This window comes from Rhipicephalus microplus, unplaced genomic scaffold (assembly GCF_043290135.1).
Source record: "Rhipicephalus microplus isolate Deutch F79 unplaced genomic scaffold, USDA_Rmic scaffold_12, whole genome shotgun sequence".
Lineage (NCBI taxonomy): Eukaryota > Metazoa > Arthropoda > Arachnida > Ixodida > Ixodidae > Rhipicephalus > Rhipicephalus microplus.
In genome coordinates this window covers 21,946,313-21,962,827 of record NW_027464585.1, presented here as the reverse complement: position 1 = coordinate 21,962,827, position 16,515 = coordinate 21,946,313, and the positions used below count along the sequence as shown (strand labels likewise).

At 46.6% G+C, this 16,515-nt stretch overlaps 1 long non-coding RNA gene across 1 annotated transcript in view; it reads right to left on the bottom strand.

The window, feature by feature from the left end:
• Positions 1–16,253, bottom strand: part of LOC142783738 (uncharacterized) — a 121,171-nt gene extending 104,918 nt beyond the window's left edge. The window contains exon 1 of the long non-coding RNA XR_012888433.1: positions 15,888–16,253. This is a non-coding gene — a long non-coding RNA (uncharacterized LOC142783738). The remainder of the gene's footprint in view (positions 1–15,887) is intronic.
• Positions 16,254–16,515: the final 262 nt, after the last annotated feature.

Here is a 16,515-nt window from a genome sequence, read left to right as displayed (position 1 = left end):
CTCAAAAATCATCATTCTGATAGGTTTTATTTATTTATTTACAGATACTGCAAGCACCTCTCGGGCACATGCAGGAGTGAAAACAAAGAAATACAATGACGCAAATTCGACATCTATCTTTACAATACATCAGTGTTGCTTGACGTAACTTTAAAACGTACAACATACATAAGGGGAGGCAAATATACTTACGCAATCGCGTGTAAGCATACGATACGGTATGCATACGGTAAGAGAACACAATGATAATGTTCTCAATTTCGAAACGACAATCCAACCAAAGCTTATATTACTAATACGCTGAGGAAACACCTTTGACGACACAGAGTTCACTGGTCGTGCTGTGGTGAGTAGACAGGAGCGCGAGAAAGGCCGACGGCGTCGAAGTGTTGCCTTCTTGACTTGTACTCGATGATGATGTAGAATTCTTGAAGTCTTTAGCTCCACCGCATGAGCTTACCCTAAAGGTACCTCAAGTTAGCTGGCCAACCCAGGCATGGTGGTCGCTAACAGTTTTGAAAGGCCTGCCAAAGAGTGAGTGCGAAACTTTGACGCTATCCTTATGCTAGCAAGACGCTCTTCTTCTTTTCGGGTAGGCCCTTTGTTTTTGTTATGGATTAGTTGGTTTGGGCCTTGAATAGTGAGTGGTTAGCATAACCATTAAACATTTTCAGGCCATTGGTTCTTTGCACCAGGATGGCGCTGAGTCGTACGCTTTTTGCATCGGTGGGTACTTCTCTTTCGGCGTATTCTTCAAAATGAACCATACCAGCGGTGTCTGCAGGCGTCGTTTGAGTTACTAAGATGCTTCTTTTTGTGCTGTTTCCCACTGCATATTTTTTTATTGGGAATGTCTGTCCCTAGGCATAACAACTTTTGATTGGTTTTTGTGACGAGAGTTAGAGTCTCGACATTTTGGGAAAATGTCTTGCTGGGTGAGTAATGGTGTATAAGGTGGAACATACTTTGTGTATATATATATATATATATATATATATATATATATATATATTGCCACGAGGAATTGCTAAGGCGCAGTACAACGCAGACGTTGTTAAAAGAGGAACGCTGACGGCATCGCTACGACTCATGAAGCCCGCCGGAAGGCACGAGCCGGCCCAGCCTGTGCACGAGCTGCTACCGAGCAGCGGCAAAGAAAAGAGGAGAAGAAGAGGACGACGAGCGTTCGCTGTTTTCTCCCAGCTACTGTGTAGTTCTTTTGGCTTTGGGCACAAGTTCGCCCTTATTAAACCTTGTAAATAGGACGTCCCGGTTGTGAGGTTGTTATATCCGTTACATTTTCTGGTGGAGGAGCCTGGGTACATGATTCCGAGCCCCACGCAAGAGCGAAGTCCAAGCACTGACCAGCCGCAACCAGTGGAGCTTACACCGGTGCACCAACGAGTCAGCCGCCGTATCCGAGGAGAGTTGCCAGAATTTGGGCCACTCCCTTCTGTATCAAGGGCATCGGTGACGGAGACAAGCGCCGCCACCACCATGACGAGCCAAGTTACGCCGGCACAACTCATCGTAAGCCAACCGGTCATTCCAAAGGTGTTTCATGGTGACCCATACGAGGACGCCGAAGACTGGTTAGAGCATTTCGAGAGAGTGGGAAATCTAAATCAGTGGAACGAGGAAGGCAAGCTGCGTAACGTCTACATTGCGTTGGAAGACTCTGCACGAGTGTGGTACGAAAACCACGAGGCATCTCTGACGTCGTGGCAAGAGTTTCGGCGGCAGCTACTGAGTACGTTCGCCAACAGTGATCGCCGGGAAAGGGCGGAAGCAGCTCTCCGCACACGGATTCAACGAACGAACGAAACTGTCGCGATGTACATCGAAGACATGTCCCGCCTTTTCAAGCGAGCTGATCCTGGCATGACGGAAGACAAGAAGGTGCGCCACCTCATGCACGGGGTAAAGCAAGAATTGTTCGCGGGACTCATCCGCAATCCGCCCCGTACTGTTGCTGAGTTTCGGTCGGAAGCAACAACCATCGAAACGACGCTTCAGCAGAGAGCCCGACAGTACAACCGCGACGTAGCCGGTGCATCCGCAGGAGTCTACTCAGCAGGCGTCGTGGATAATCTTGACACATTGCGCGAGCTCGTCCGGTCTGTTGTCAGGGAAGAATTAAGGAAACTGCAGTCACCTGATGTCACCCCCGAGCTGTCTCTTGCTGAAGTTGTCCGAGATGAAATTCGACAGGCCATGCGGGAGCCGCGGAGTGATGTGCCAGCGACACGACGGGCGGTAACGTACTCCGAGGTGCTCAGGCGACCTACTCTGCACTGTTCGCCGATCGAGACACCAAGTACTTATGTGCAGACAATGTGCAGCCCGCCTGAAATCGTAGAGGCAACACGCACTCCACCTCGTGCGAGAGAGATGATGCCACGGAAGAGCGATGTGTGGCGAGATGCCACACGTAGGCCCTTGTGTTTCCACTGTGGAGAGGCTGGCCACCTGTACCGATTCTGCCGATATCGTCAAGCTGGTCTTAGGGGATTCGCCATCAATGCACCGTGTCCGCGAAACGGCGAAAGACCTTCCGAGATTGAAGAATACCTATGCTCACGTCGGGAATTTGACCCGCCTCGTCGTCATCAACCACGCTCACCATCCCCTATGCGCTACCGCTCGTCTAGCCCACGTCCCTTCCCAAGCACGTCTAGGCAGCGTTCGCCTAGCCCAAATCCGGGAAACTGAAGAGGGCGACCTGTGGAGGCGAGGCCGCTGGCGACTTGGGATATGAAGATCCTCCACTGCGGTACGAGCCTGATAACGACGACTGTTTCCAGGTAAAGGAGTGCAGTACAGAGAAAATTACTTCAGACTTGCCGTTGGTGATTGACGGACTAGAGCTCAATGCTTTGATCGATACTGGTGCGGATTATTCTGTGATAAGTTACGAATTAGCGAAGCGACTCAAGAAAGTTCTGACCGAATGGGGTGGACCTCAAGTACGTACTGCAGGTGGTCACCTCATAACCCCTTCCGGCCGATGTACCGCAAGGGTCATAATACGGGGCTTCACTTACGTCGGTGACTTTGTCGTCCTACCTGTGTGCTCGAGGGAAGTGATACTGGGAATGGATTTCCTACAAGCTAATGGTGCGATTATCAATTTACAGAGGTCGAGCGTGTCCTTTTCGACGGAGCAAGCTTTAAAGGTAGCACGATCAGATGAACGATGTACCACTCCACTGCGCGTCGTCGACGATGATGTGACTGTACCGCCACGGAGCAGTATAATGGTTCTCGTGCATAATGATGCATTCAGCGACTACGAGGGTGTGGCGGAGAGCAACGTGGATGTTTTCTTGAAAAGAGGCGTTTGTGTGGCACGAGGGATTATCCAGCTGCGAAACGGGTGCACAGACATCCTCTTGACGAATTTCGGTAACGAATTCCAGCACATCGCAAAAGGGACGGCAATAGCGTTTCTTCATGAGTTCTGTGAAGTGACAGAAATATGCAGTCTTGAAACGACGTCACCGAATGTGAAACTTCCATCTGATGCCTGCGACACAATATACGTAAATCCTAATCTTTCAGAGATTCAACGTCAACAGCTATACGACCTCGTGCGGGAATTTGGCAGCTGTTTCTCCAACAGTTCAAAGGTACGGCGCACGAGCATTACAAAACACAGGATCATAACGGACGAGACAACCAGGCCGGTATGCCGGCACCCGTATCGTGTTTCCCCTAAGGAAAGGGAAGTCATCAAGAAGCAGGTACGAGAAATGCTTGAAGATGATGTTATCCAGCCTTCTAACAGCCCGTGGTCATCTCCCGTGGTGCTTGTCAAGAAGAAGGATAACACGCTACGGTTTTGTGTCGACTACAGGAAACTGAATGCTGTGACTAAACGGGATGTATATCCCCTTCCACGCATCGACGACACGTTAGATCGACTTCGGTGTGCCAAGTTCTTCTCATCACTAGATCTGAAAAGTGGATACTGGCAAATCGAGGTTGATGAACGTGATCGCGAAAAGACTGCTTTTGTTACCCCGGACGGACTTTACGAATTTAAGGCTCTCCCGTTTGGTCTCTGTTGTGCGCCGGCAACGTTCCAACGCATGATGGACACTGTGCTTTCCGGATTGAACTGGCAGTGTTGCCTAGTGTACCTAGACGACGTGGTCATCTTCGCGGCTACATTTGAGGAGCACATCAAGCGCCTTCGGTCAGTGTTAGAGGCAATCCGTTCGGCAGATTTGACAATCAAGCCAGAGAAGTGCCGATTAGGTTTCGAAGAGCTTCGTTTTCTTGGGCATGTCGTCAGCGCCCAAGGTGTTCGCCCTGATCCTGATAAGACGACCGCCGTCGCAAGGTTTCCGGTGCCAACAGACAAAAAGTCAGTACGGAGATTTCTAGGTCTATGTGCGTACTATAGACGATTTGTGAGAAATTTTTCAAAGATCGCAGAACCCTTAACGAGACTTACGAAAGAAGATGTGCCTTTCCAGTGGCAAAACGAGCAACAAAGCGCCTTCAACGAATTGAGAAAGAGGTTAGAAAACCCCCCGATTCTTTCTCACTTTGATGAGACAGCCGACACGGAAATACACACAGATGCCAGTAACATCGGCCTTGGATGCGTTCTAATACAGTGGCAGAAAGGTGAAGAAAAAGTGATAGCTTATGCCAGTCGGACTCTAACAAAAGCAGAGACAAACTATTCGGCCACGGAAAAAGAATGCCTTGCCGTCATCTGGGCCATCAGTAAATTTCGGCCGTACCTATATGGTAGACCATTCAAGGCAGTCAGCGATCACCATGCGCTTTGCTGCCTGGCGAACATAAAGGAACCATCCGGACGACTAGCAAGGTGGAGCCTCAGACTGCAAGAATACGATATAACCGTGGTATACCGATCTGGCAAAAAACATACCGATGCCGACTGTTTGTCACGGGCTCCTACAGACACACCACCATCAGAAGAAGACGACTTTCCGTTCGTAGGAATTGTCGAGACCACTCAAATAGCCGAACTCCAACGTACAGACAAAGAATTACTCCCGCTTATCGAACACCTGCAAGGAATTGACGTACAAGTACCCCGTATATTTTCTCGAAGCCTCGCATCGTTCTGCCTCCGAGGAAACGTTCTCTACAAGAGAAACTTCAAGCCCAACCGCGAAAAGTTCCTGCTTGTCGTTCCAGCAACTATGCGACAAGAAATACTTCGAGCGTGTCACGATGAGCCCACATCTGGACATTTGGGTGTGACGCGAACGCTTGCAAGGATCAGTCTCCATTATTATTGGCCCAAGCTACTAGCTTCAGTGCAACACTACGTCAAAACATGCCGCGAGTGCCAAAGACGAAAAACACCAAGTTCTAAACCAGCGGGCCTTCTACAACCTATAGATCCACCGAAAGCGCCTTTCCGCCAAGTTGGAATGGACCTCCTTGGACCCTTCCCGACATCTTTACTCGGCAAGAAATGGATCGTTGTGGCCACTGATTATTTAACTAGATACGCCGAAACAGACTCTTTGGAACGAGGAACGGCAGCAGAAGTGGCCCAATTCTTCGTACACAAAATAGTCCTGCGACATGGCGCTCCAACGGTTGTAATCACCGATCGCGGAACGGCTTTCACGGCGCAACTTTTGAAGTGCCTGCTCAACATGACTCACACTGTTCATAGGAAAACCACTGCATATCATCCTCAATGCAATGGCCTGACCGAACGCCTTAACAGAACTCTAGCGGACATGATATCCATGTATGTGGATGTCGAGCACAAAAAGTGGGACGAAATTTTACCATACGTCACTTTCGCCTACAATACGGCTGTGCAAGAGACCACCAAAATCACCCCATTTGAACTAGTTTACGGTCGTGCTGTTACCACAACACTGGATGCTATGTTACCAATAGACCAAGATGACTACCCCCCCGATCTTGACGACTTTCCACAAAGAGCGGAAGAAGCCCGCCAGTTAGCAAGATACCGAATACGCCACCAACACCGCATCGATGCCGACCGCTACAACCGAGGAAGACTTGACACGCGATATGACGTTGGCGACAAAGTGTGGATATGGACTCCAGTACGACGACGAGGCCTCTCCGAAAAACTCATTTCCCGGTATTTTGGCCCCTACGAGATCGTACAGCGACACAATGACCTCGTCTACGAAGTCAAGCCTGCAGGCCACCTGCATTCGAGGCGACGCAATCCCACGGAGCGTGTACACATTGTACGGATGAAACCGTACTACCACCGATTCCAAACCTAGCCACCCCAATCCCTTGACGTACTGCAACCTCATTTTTACAAACTTGTACACACACAAAAAAAAAAAAAAAAAAAGTACTGAACAGCCTCATCGCAAGCATCGGGGCGATGCCGCTTGAGAGGGGGGATAATGCCACGAGGAATTGCTAAGGCGCAGTACAACGCAGACGTTGTTAAAAGAGGAACGCTGACGGCATCGCTACGACTCATGAAGCCCGCCGGAAGGCACGAGCCGGCCCAGCCTGTGCACGAGCTGCTACCGAGCAGCGGCAAAGAAAAGAGGAGAAGAAGAGGACGACGAGCGTTCGCTGTTTTCTCCCAGCTACTGTGTAGTTCTTTTGGCTTTGGGCACAAGTTCGCCCTTATTAAACCTTGTAAATAGGACGTCCCGGTTGTGAGGTTGTTATATCCGTTACAATATATATATATATAGGGTCAATTGACATTTATTTATGCACACGAAGCGTCATAAAAGTCATCATTACACTGACTTTCTGTAATATTTGACGGAAGAGCTTCCCACTCACTCGCAGTCCAATGAAAAAAATGCATAACATAAAGTCTGACCTTCAAAAGGAAATTCAAAAACTTTCAACGCATGGTCTTCGTGAAATATATGATAGTAATGCGATATACTTGTTTTTGTCAATGCCTGTTTTTCAATAAATGCTGTGAATAAACTTGACAGTGCTTTGAGTGTGTCCTTCAAGTACTGCCAACGAAGTGCACGCTTACTCTCAAAAACAGTGAGGTTTTTCTTATAGTTCTTCAAAACAAACAATACACACCTTTTCTGAATTTTTTCTAGTAAGTCGACCCACAAACAACGATGAGTATCCCAGCTTACACAAGTGTATTCAAGTGTCGAACGTACGTGAGTGGACTAGAGCCGTTCTTTCAAGAAACTAGGTAATTGTGTAAAATTTCGGCGTAGGAACCTAATTTTCGTGCTGTCTTTCTTTTTATTTTCTGTGCATGCCTATTCCACCTTGAATCCGAAGTAAATATTAAACTCCTAACTGTTTTTATTTCAAAGCCATGCGTTACGTTACGTGATTACGTAACGTAATTTGTACTCATATGCGTTATGTGAGGGTTTCCTTGTAAATGTAATGAGTGAACATTTCAAAACATTTGGAGACATTTCCTATTTCAAACACCACGCTCAAACTTTATCTAAATCACTCTGAAGGTGACATAAATCAGAATCACAATCAGCAAGTCAATACACTTCACTGTCAACTGCAAAAATCCTGAAATATGGCACACCTCTCATACCATAATTTATGTACATTAAAAATACTGAAGGCGCATCTTTCTTCATATATTTTTATAATGGAATTTTTAATCAAATGATGTGCACATGTTTTCAGGACAAAGTAAAAAGTGTCTGTTAAATGTATAACTACTGCTTTCTGTTTATTTCTATATCTTGCTTAGCTTGTAAAAAAATCGAAATGTTCTTGTGACTCTGTCTTTCGTTATTCGTATTTTAGCTTTCTGTTTGTATTAACATTGGAAGCCCCGCCTCCGGATTACTACCTTGGGATCTCCTCCTGCCTACATAATTACAATGTGCTACATTTATGACGCAAATAAAGATTGATCGATTGGTTGATTGACCCCAGAGGTGACCACAGCCACTTCAAAGGAGACGCCATTCAGAACCACAGGCTGCTGTCTGTGCGACAGTGATTCCCCTATTCATGTAATTACATATTTGTTCAGTTCGTACTACAGGCGTGTAGTTTGCTAACAAGAAGGTCACGAGCTACAACTTTGAACGCTTTACGAAAGCCTAGAAAGACGCAATTGATTTCTGATCTTTTGTCTATTGCTAGGGCCGAATCGCGAGTAAATTCCACAAGCTTCGTACTACAAGAGGAGCCTTGCCTATAACCATGTTGGTTTGCATTTAATAAGTTATGTTTACCAAGATGCGATGTAGTACTACTATATATAACGTGTTTCATTGCTTTCCATGTAATACGAATTAAAGACACTGGCTTGTAGATCTCAACGCCGTTCTAAGGTCCGCTTTTGTTTTCAGGCACAATATTACCTGATTTTAAGTTTCTGGAAACGGTACTTGTCTCAACTCTTTTCAAAAAGGCGGCAAAAATAGAGAAATAAACAGTTGGCAGCATAGCCACGAAGTGAATGATGGAGAGTGGGGCGAAGCATTCGGCCGTCCATTCGTTCTTGCTTCCATCTGTCATTGCGTCCGTCTGTCCGACTGTCCATGCGTCCATCCGCCCGTCCGTGCAGGCGTCTGTTTGTGCGTCCGTCCCTGCGTTCGAACTTGCATCCGCCCCTGCGTCCGCTCATGCGTTCTTCCTTGCATCTGTCTGTGCGTCCGTTCGTTCATATATCTATTCAACACACCAAGTACCACCATCTCGCATCTTTTCATCATATATTCCCCATATACAAGCACCGCCATCCAACGGACATTCCAAGAGCTAAACGAGAGGTGGCACACGCACACTTTCTTACGACTTGCGCTTCGTGTCTACTTCACATCTTTAACCATCTCGAGTTCATGGTATATACTAGTTCACTGTAGTCATGGCACTGCGGCCCAACGCTCGCTAAACCTTTCTAAAACCACGGAGGTTACGCCCAGCGAGTATAACGTAGCAGCCTTTTCCTGTTAGTGCTCAATGTACATGCCAATGGCTGCTAATGGGAAATGAGAGACAGGAGAATTCGGCTTTTACTTTGTTACGGCTTGCACTTCGTATCTACTTCCCACCATTAACCACCTCGAGTTCATTCATGGTATATACTAGTTCATTGTATTCATGGCATTGCGGCTCGACGCTCGATAAAGCTTTCTAAAACTAAGGAGGTTACACCCCGCGAGTGTAACCTCCTTAGTTAGACTCGCTGGGTGTAACTAAGGAGATCCCTTTCTTGTCAGATAGAACGCTTTCTTGTCAGATAGTGCTCAATGTACATGCCAATGGCTGCTAATGGGGATTGCAGCGTGCGCGTTAACTAAAAGCCGAATGCTCCTGTCTCTCATTCCCCATTAGCAGTCATTGGCATGTACATTGAGCACAATTTTTCATTGTTCAAAACGAACAGAAGAAATCTCTCACCAGCACCACTTTGGAGGTCAAAATGTTATACTTGTTTTATACTACAACGGCTACGAGGGACAAACGGGTGCCATTATAAGGAGCTTCACCCCTAAAAACTCAGGACAATTACTAATCGTTGCTGCTGCTACAACATCCGGTGCAGTTCCTTTTCGAGGAGAAATATTTGCAAAGAGCAATTTGTATTGCTACACCTTCCATAGCAAACTCAGCATAGAAAATTGCTTCATGAAATAACAAAAAATGCACACTTAGAACCCGAGGTTGCGGATTACTAAATGCGGAAGAAAAGTAACTACTAAATTCTTCAACTTGGCGCTTGTCATCTTGGATAACAGTGCCTAAAAATTAAAAAAAGGTTGAACTGAACTATTGCTTTCACCATTACGCTGGATATACTTTCAAAATTCCTTCGCACATTTTATGGAACGTTCCTCAAGCTGAGCGAAATAAGTTTCCGATTTTTGATTTTATCAAATTCTCAAAATCAACTTTCAGACTTCCCCTAGGTTTTCCGTGCACAAATTGTTTTGATACTTTACCTCCTCTGCATCCTGCGCAGCATGATGCGCAGTTGCCGAATAATATACGGCTTATTCTTATCACGTTTAGGAAAAAAACATGCGCGTTAGAACGAACTTATCTAGAAAATAGAAAAGTTTTTATTTCAGACTTTCACACAACTTCTCAACGCTCAAGTCATCCGCTAATGTATCAAATATGGGGAGGTACGAATGTAACGACAAATTTATTGAGCAGGAATGAGCTTTGCAATACAAGAATACTTTTCTAGGTGGTTTCTTCGCCATAGATGCTTTTTTAACACAAACATCAGCAACGACAACGCTGTGGTCAGGCCACTCAAACCAGCTAAAGCAAGGACTTCAGACAATACCAGACTGATTACACAAAAGCAAGTTCAAGACATGGCCAGTACTATCATCACGCGATGCACTATGAACGTATTGATCAAATGCATGAGTGTCCATTAGATGAAAAAAAGAGAAGTACAAAAAATCAGTAATGATATTCCTTGAAATTTAGCATCACCAGTCAATTTCCGGTAGGTTGAAACCACCTCTCAATCATCATTCATCCTATTTCGTAATAATACCGGAGTCCTCCACTACGGCATCTCTCATAATCATATGGTGGTTTTGGGACGTTAAACCCCACAAATCAATCAATTATTTCGTAATAATACGAAAAAAAAACGCCGTAAGAGGCCATCGTTGTCACATTGGCCGGTGCAATAAAGCGCGCTGTGACTGCCCGGGAACATATCAGCGATGATGATGCAGTTGCTATGTTTGCTTACGTCACCTAAGAATGCTCGTAAAAAGATTTAAGAAGCGAAACTTTGCGTAACAACAGCATAGCTAGAAAAAATCCTACGAGTGGTTCGGACTACTCTTAAGAACAACGTGGCTACTTAGAAACTGCCGGCATGGCGGTATACCTTGTTGCCCTGGCTGGTTTTGAGTTAATTCATGCTCATGTTGGGCTGCCTAGACTGCTGGTGCGTTTTTATTTATTTTGGCGCTTTGAGTTTCGTGTGTTTCCTTTGCAGGCAGTGTATGGTACTGATAACCACCGTCTCCGAATCGGTTTTGAGTCGCTGTAATTGACGAATCCTATCGGGCGTCAATATTGTAAATTTATGCATGTAAAAACTTGTGGTTGGATGGAAACCAGTGTGCTACGTCAATGGTCGGTGAATTTGAACGTGGCATGACATATTATCAACCTTATTTGTTCTGTTGTGTTGCAACGCACCTAATTCAATTAAAACTAAAACTCGAGATCCTTAGCTCATTGGTGGAAATTAGCAGCAAAGAGGTTGATAGGAGCACATTCTTTGCATGCTAATGAAAATAGAAATGAGTGGAGCTTTTCAGTTAGCGGTCCACAAAGTCTATTCTGTATTTGTGCTGTAGTGTACTTTAATTGGCATTGACTGTTTAATTGGCGCGAATTCTGATATAAAGCTGTCAATACACTTTGGAACGATCTCGAATAGGGCGCGTTTTTTGTAAACCGAAGCGTATTTGCGTTGTGCGTGATTACGAATGGAGCTACAAACAAATCAAGCGTTTCTACCTTCACTATTCAGAAACCAGTAGGGACAGTGATAATATGGCAAGCAGTCGGGATAAAATGGCCCTAGTAATTTGAAATGACACCGGAAATGTGCGGACCCTCACGTTTAGCGAACCTTGGTGGAATTTGTCCCTGTGGCAATTACGAGCCGCTTAACTTGGCACACGAATATCATTAAAAGGTAGAGCAAGCCACTGACATGGCGCTGTGCGATGCAGCGACCACTTGACTTGGGAATAATTGCGTTGCGAAGACGAAACCTCCGTCACATGCTCTGATCGAAGCAGACGACAAACCTGAGCAGGCGACGGCTTAACCAACAGGCGCAGCTTGTGATCAGTTGCGAAGCAATGTTCTCAACATCAGCTCCCTCCGTGACGTTTCCAAAACACTTCTTTCATGTGGCACGCCTGTCGTGTTGGTCATATCGTCACCCTAGGCCAGAAGAGCAAACTTGGTGATGCCGTGAAAAATGCGCAAGTACTTTGTAAGAGCTCTCTTACGTGCTGCGCAGTTGTCGAAAACAACATGTCGTCGTAAATAGCATATCGGTCGGTGCGAATTTTAACAAATGCCTCTTGCTTGAGTTCCGGCAGCGTTAGACTGGTTGTGTTCTGATTACCGCTGCTTTTTCAGTGCTATTAGGCGATGTAAAAACCAGCGGCTGTGTATCGGTGTACGGTGAAGTGTAGCGAAATCATGTGCCTCGGTGTGTTTATCAAGCGAGATCGGCGCCTGTACATCAACGACAACTAGCACTCGAGAAGGCTGCAATGTGTGTTTGTGTGCTGGTAACAGTTTGTTCGCTTCACTTTCCAGTCTCTAAGTTGGGTGCTATGTGACATTTCTGATTGACAGCGTTTTGGCACGTTACTTGAGTTACTGTACAGAAACGTACGGAAACATATGAACTACGCGCTGTATTCGGTTAGCCACTGGTTAGTCTGTACGCTTCTATTTTCTTGTGAGCACTCCAGTATTCGGGAGTGAAGTGGTGTTGGTTGTGAACAGTGGTGCTGGGTTGACCCTTCCAAGACTTGTGAAGAGGCTGTGCTTGTGCAACCAAAAATTCAAAACAGCGTTGATAACTGTTTTGCCCAGCGAAGATGCGGTGGTGCGGCTTGGCGTTTTTGTTTGTTAACGCGTCACTACTCCTTTTTTTGATAACCATATTACGAGTGCCGTTGTGTGATGAACTGAAGCCGCGAGATACAACATTCTGTTGTGGATCGTGTTGTTTTGGGAGCACGCCTAGAGTGTTCTTTGGTAAAAACTTCAAAGTTGTATGTGCCAGCGAGAGCCCGTGAACGTCAAGCTTCCCTCCACCCGTCAGAAAAAGCGAAAATTTCACCGGTTCCTTGCTTTGAATAAAGATGTAGGGCAGTACCGGCTAACTACAGGTTTTCGAGTGCGTCTGGTCACCGGCCGTTTTGCACGGCACTACAGCTTCGACAACAGCGGCTCATGGCCAGTCCTTACACTTTATCAAGGAATGTGCATGCCTGGCCAGCCTTTATTTGCTATGCCATCGGCAGCTTCCAGTCTGCAGATGTTTTTCGCCTGTTGGCCCCAGAGCACATTTGGTTCCTGATGACATTGACGGTTACTAAATTATGCCATCGGTGAGTTGACCTCTCGGAACTAAATTTGTTGCTATTCACGTAGTAATACAATGTGTGCAGGTTTTCATGTGGTACTACAACGTGTGCAGGACGTGGTATTTGACGTGGTATTTCAATAGCACTACAACGTGTGCAGGACTCTTCCATTGCCCAGACTCTCTGCCACGCGTAGAAAGCACGTCGCCTAGCTCAGCTCCAAACATTGGCATCCCAAGACCGCTCCAAGTTTGCCAATGATTCACGGCCCAAGAACCTGTCGTACAAAAAAAGTACAAAAAAGAGAAACAATATGGCTATGAACACCTTTCGCAAGCGTGGCCCGTGTCAGAAGTTCCTGGCTCGTTACATGGGTCCTTTTGTCATCTTCGATCGCCTAATTGATGTGACATATTCAATCACTCGTCTCGTATCTCGCGGCTACCGTTCAAGGCAGACGCAGCCTGTTCACGTCACCCGCATAGAGCGCTTTCATCATCATGACTGATGCTCGCTCAGGGGGCTTCTTCTTGGAAAAAGGGAGTGTTTCACTGAAGCGGCAACGTGTGAAGGAGGCAAGAAGAGAACGAAGTGGTCTCTTTGGAAGCAGCTCGGTGTCGGCGTGGTTACCCTTAGCCATTCGTTCTTCAATAAACATGCCCCATCGTAACCATATGCGGGGTTTAAGGTCTCAAAAGCACCATATGATTATGAGAGGGGTTCTTTAACGTGCAACCAAATCTCAGCACGCGGGTCTAAAACATATCCGCCTCCATCGAAAATGCAACCGCCGCATCCGGGATTTGACCCCGCGACCTGTGGGTCAGCAGCCCAGTACCTAAGCCGCTAGAGAACCGTGGCGGGGCATGTTGGTAACTTGATCCCCTGCAGTTAATTGCAAGTGGCAAAGTCTGTAATGTAAGCCAGACGTGTTTCAACAACATTGCAAGACGAAGCGCCGTCTCTCCCACTGACAGTTGGTTATTCCAAGTATGCTTTGAAATCACCTTCTGCTTGGGACGTTCCACCGCCCGGAATTTTCAACAGGATAGTCTCGATGACGTCATCTGTTGTCACTCGCAACGAGCAAAATTGGCCGAGTAATGCGAGAAGCAGATCGCTTGATTCGTTGCACTAGGCTTCAAGCGGCAGGATGTGCACTGCAAGCCACACATGTTCGAACCACATTATATGAAGAACCGCTGCCGCTTCCTTTGGAAGCTGGTCGTTCCAAGGATGCCTTTAGGTCCTCTTATGTTGTTGAAGTTCCACTGCCTTCTATTTCCTACATGATTGTTTCGATTGCGTCCCCCGTTGTTATCCGCACCGAGGAGAATGAGCCGAAAAAGGTGGTATAGTGCATATTCCGCCGCACGTTGTCACCCGCGTGAAGCACAAGAAGCCGAGTTTGGTGGGATTTCAGTAGCTTGGTCTCCTAAAGGTAATTTATGGCAAGCGGCAGTATCTGCAATGCAGGCCAGACGTGTTTGAACAATAATGCAAGAAGAAATGCTGCCTCTGCCATTGTAGGTTGATTGTTCCAAAGGTGCTTCGAAGTATGCTTCTGTTGGTGACGTTCCGCCACCTCAAGTTTTCTACAGAATAGTCTCAATGGCACCACCCGTTGTCACTTGCGACAAAAAAAAAAAAACACAGCTTTGCCATAAAGGCGAAGCAATGAACTCGATATCGGCAAACTGGACCATCACACACAATGGCAAGCAGATGAAAACGTGCCCCGCGTGTCTTACGCGCAATCGACGCACAAAATTTACTCAGAGGTACAGATGAACGGAAACAGGCGTCTCAGTTTTTACTTCGCTGTATCTAAGTAGCACGACCAGTTCAGAAACGAAGATTGTGCAACAAATGCAGTGACCTTTGTGCGCCCGGTTGCTGTGACCGCTGCTGTGCGCCCAGTTGGAGAACGAATGCAGTGACCGTTGTGCGCCATTTTTAGTAATGAGTAATGCTGAATTATGACAGTACCTCCTGACACAACTGTCATCAGCGGTAAATGGTAGATGTAAATAGCTTGCCGTTTGAACGTTGAAGAAGGTGCTCCTTCGTGGCTCAGAGGTTGACATCTCAAACTCACTTCGGAGGTCCTACGTTCAATCCCGCGCGCTGGAGTCTTGTTCTTATTCATATTTACCTGTGAAGCATTTCTTAGTGAACTACGGTGAATTTCAACGTATCTATATATCTAGCCGCTTAGGTACGGGTGCTCTCGTGGTCACCTCCTAAACTTGGCGTGAAACAAAATTAACATGGGAGATTAAGATTGAGTGATTGATTGATATGTGGGGTTTAACGTCCCAAAACCGCTTCATGATTATGAGAGACGCCGTAGTGGAGGGCTCGGGAAATTTCGACCACCTGGGATTCTTTAACGTGCACCCAAATCTGAGCACACGGGCCTACAACATTTCCGCCTCCATCGAAAATGCAGCCGCCGCAGCCGAGATTCGAACCCGCGCCATGCGGGTCAGCAGCCGAGTACCTTAGCCACTAGACCACCGCGGCGGGGCATGGGAGATTAAGATGGTCAGAAGAATATGACGCGCTGGTCAACACATGAATAATGTCATAATCCCGTCACGTACGTCATCAGTCCGAAAAATGTCATAATCCCGTCACGTGCGTTGAGTGGGCATGGACGCACGACAGGAATCATGGCCTCACACATCTTTTTCTTCATTCCACAGTTGCTTGGCGCCTTGGCCCTTGGCCCGGACTGCCATGGCATCTTTGGTCAAGGTGGCACGCTACGCAACGCTTCGGCAACAGCAGACGCAAGCCTTATGGATGAATATGCCTCACCTGCTTCGTCTTGGCCTGATGTCTACTGCTTGCCACAGTCTTAGAGACGTCCTGTCAACCAGTGCCTTGTCAATGGAAATGCTGTAGATGAACGTTACTACTGGGCTATGACGGTGGACAGCTTCCCAGCTACCCTGTTTTCGTGTACTGCCGTCCTTCTCTGTCAGGAAGGGTGCGTCACGGATCGACAATCGTTCGATATCCACTGCGCATCCACAACGTCAACATCTGCGCTGATTGCTGACCCATTTAAGGTCGGCGCGTCGAACGCAGACTTCAGTGGGCATGAACGCACAACAGGAATTATGGCCTCACACATCTTTTTCTTCATTCCACAGGTCAGTTGTTTTTCTATGACAAGACTAAAATCTAACGATCCATTTATAATAGTGCTTCCATGCCCAGAAGCAGTGCTTGCTCCATTTTGTTCTTTGCTATTACTTTTGTGTGGCGATATTTAAAGCAATCCTGGGCCCCCGAAAGAACAACCATCGGATAAGTTAACCGAAGTCCTGAAACCATTGCGCGACTTGAATCAAAGAACTAAAGTAATGGAAGATAATGAAAAAGAAATGCTTGTTGCTATTAGTGAGCTAAAACACATCAGAAAACAGTGGCCAGTGCGATA